At 37.7% G+C, this 3,203-nt stretch overlaps 1 protein-coding gene across 3 annotated transcripts in view; it reads right to left on the reverse strand.

The window, feature by feature from the left end:
- Positions 1-3,203, reverse strand: part of kank4 (KN motif and ankyrin repeat domains 4) — a 72,646-nt gene that overhangs the window by 13,817 nt on the left and 55,626 nt on the right. The gene's annotated exons all lie outside the window — the stretch shown is intronic.

Raw genomic sequence — 3,203 nt, forward strand, 5'->3', positions numbered from 1 at the left:
GTGAAAAGGAGGACAGAGAGAGAGAGAGAGAGAGTAATGAAAAAGAAAAGGGGAGGGTGGGAAAAATTCATAAAGCCTTTGTGGAATTTGAGTTTGTGTGTTGTCTGTGTGTTTGCATGATGCTAGACAATTAAAATTCTGTATCACTCCAAACACATTCTCATACCAAAACAGAAAACACAGAACGTTGTTTGTCAGTGGCTCATACGAGCATTTAAGATCTGCCACCCCTTTTGTTAATTGACTGACTGAGTATGAGTATATGCACCTGCAGTATAAAACTGAGTTTATTAGTCATAGAGGCAGGATTTCACTTTAACTATACTTGATGTCGGTGAGCACAAGAGTACAATGAAGAACACATTTAAGAAAAAAAAGTGAATAAATGAGTAGAGAAAGGGCCTCCAGAGGTCACTGAGTGTTTCGATAAGTATGATCTTTACCTGATCTATTGTAAACCCAGTTGAAAATGTACAAGAGATTTGGAGTTCTTTGTCACCTATCTATATAACAGTATGAGAAGCTCTGTAATTGAATAGCCTTTGGAAAATGTCTATCTGGCTTGAAAAGTGAAGCCACTGTTAATGAATTTTCTGTCAATTCAACTACAAGTCCCTTCGAGAGTCATACATACCATTTCCTTGAATCTAAATAAGTTTTTTATATACTTTTGAACATAGAAGACAGTTTTCTGAAGTAGCAGTCTATCTGGAAACATCCAGCAAAAACAATCAAATCAACTGAGTAACTGAGCTTACTTACTAAAGTAAGTTATAGGTCTAAAGGCGGAGTAAAAGCAATACATCAAATTATTGCTAGCTTATGAGTGACCACAGATGATAATGGTTTGCACATGTTGGCTGCATGTCTTTGTGCAAGTGTATACAGTATTTCTGTCTGATACACAGAAGTACACACTGAAACCAGAAATGTGTGAATGTACTGTATGTGTAACATTTTGACGCTACGGAACTTTTGGATGCAATTACAAGAAAAATCCAGCTCATCATATAGTGTGGAATCCCTGAGTTGGCAGAGTAAGGGGACACGAGAGCCCCACCTGTATGCTCCATACAAAGACAACAATTGAACCAATGTGAGTGAACAGTGCCACACTGTCAGGAAAAATAACTTTTCATTAATGTAACTCCTAATGTAAGCTCATTAGGTTTTTAATAGTTACACAAGTGAGACGCTGTCAATTCAGTCTGAAGAACTTAAGAACTTGAAGAAAACAACAGATTGACTGACTTTTGCAGTTGTTTAAATGTTCAGGATCTCCCAAAGTATTTGCAGGGTGATATACACAGTTAAAGAATTATAGGCCGCAATGACAACATACAACTTTGACATTGTCACTTATGTATGTAACTGGGCTTTAATCGATGCTGCATGGGCTTCTTTGCTGACTCCTCTTGACGCTAAGCCCGTTATGGCTGTCTTAGCTGTGCCTGACTGCGAGACATGGTGCAAAGGCTCTGCAATGTTTCGTACGTAAGAATGTGACTCCAAGACAGAAACCGCCAGCTAAAAAAGATCCCAGCGGCCACTATCTAAGAAGAAGAATGCTTTTAGATCCAGTATCTCTCAGGAGATAGCAGCAGGGAGAGGGGGAGTTAAATACATATTTGGAATTTTAATTCATCCTCTTACCATCTTCCAATGAATTAAAGATCAGAATAATTTCACCTTCCCTCACTATGTCAAAGACACCGAGATAGTTTACTCATCCATACAAATCTCTAGTCTCTGCTGACTGGGATGAGTTAGGGTTCTCAACGCAACAGTAGTGGTTTCTGTTTCCAATCTTTGTAGAAGTAAAACACTGATGTAATTTAAAGAAGTCAGGCTAGGAATCTCAGATGTAAAAGATGTAGAGAGCAACCGCAAAGAAGCGGTGACAATCTTAGCACATATATACAGTATATCAAGACATGCACGCTCACACAAATCACTTAAAACCACTCTTGTATTCTGTACTCACAACACTAAAGTTAAAATCAACTCTGAACATGAAATGTGTGTGTGATAGCAGAGTGATTGTGTACTTTAGCTCCTGGGCCAGAAACAGAGCAGTGAGACATCAAGGGAGGGAAGAAATGCATCGTTTGTTTGATGTGTGTGAGGGTGTGTGCCTGAGTGTCCATTTGACTGTGTACTTTAAGTGCTTCTTCACAAATGTGTGTACTTCTCTGTATGAGTCTGTCTGTCTGTGAAGCAAGAAATATGTATTTGATGGAGATAATTGAATGTGATTTCAACAGTGCTTTGTAACATGTGTTTGCCACCCTTGGATATGACAGTCAATAGTTACAGTATCTAATAACAGTCTGTGTTGTGCTGCCACCATACATGGCCAAAAGCATAATATTATGATGTGGTTTGCAGTTTTCTCCCAGATTAATGATATTACTTTATCTTTTGTTAAACTTATGTTGCTGTAATTCAAAGCTGGTATACATTTAAAAGAGGGCTTGTAATTGTTTATCTTATTACATTACATGTCATTTAGCTAAAGCTTTTATCCAAAGCGACATCCAATTAAGTGCTTTCAACCATGAAGGTACAAACTCCTGTCAGCAAGAATCTTATACATGTATTGTAGATGATAAACTACAGAGAAACAGGTTGTGCAAACAACTGATTTATGGATAAGAGAAGCTTCAGAAGAGGATGATACAGCAGAGTACATTAACAGAAATATTAAAAATTCAATTTTCATTTCATGTAGTCCACTTAAAACAATTGGGAGAAAATTAGCGGGTAGATGTGACACTAAATCACGTATTCCATATCACTCAGAGTCATTAGACTACTGGCAAAGTATCTGAGAATTAAGTACCCAGAAGAGTAACAGCTATTAAAGGGAAATGACATGTTTTAAAGCAATACTAGAGAACCTTTTGTAACTTAAAATACTGTTTCCAAAATCATTTCAGTAGTTCATCAACTTGTAGCAGGGTGAACGGCACTTCTGCATTTGCTTTGTGGCTCTCTACCAGCTATAACCGCACTACACAAGTTTGCCAGATCAGGTAGCGAATCTGTAGTTTGAATGAGACACAATGGGACAATTCAGCTTCCAACCTGTAGGGGGACGAAGCAGAAAAAGTTCTCTAGTGTTGCTTTAACCCTTGTGTTGTCTTCCAGTCAAAATTGAAAATCAACAATTTAGTTGATGCTTTTTATCAATGTTTTTAACT

Source organism: Etheostoma spectabile, chromosome 9 (genome assembly GCF_008692095.1).
Source record: "Etheostoma spectabile isolate EspeVRDwgs_2016 chromosome 9, UIUC_Espe_1.0, whole genome shotgun sequence".
Taxonomy (NCBI): Eukaryota; Metazoa; Chordata; class Actinopteri; order Perciformes; family Percidae; genus Etheostoma; species Etheostoma spectabile.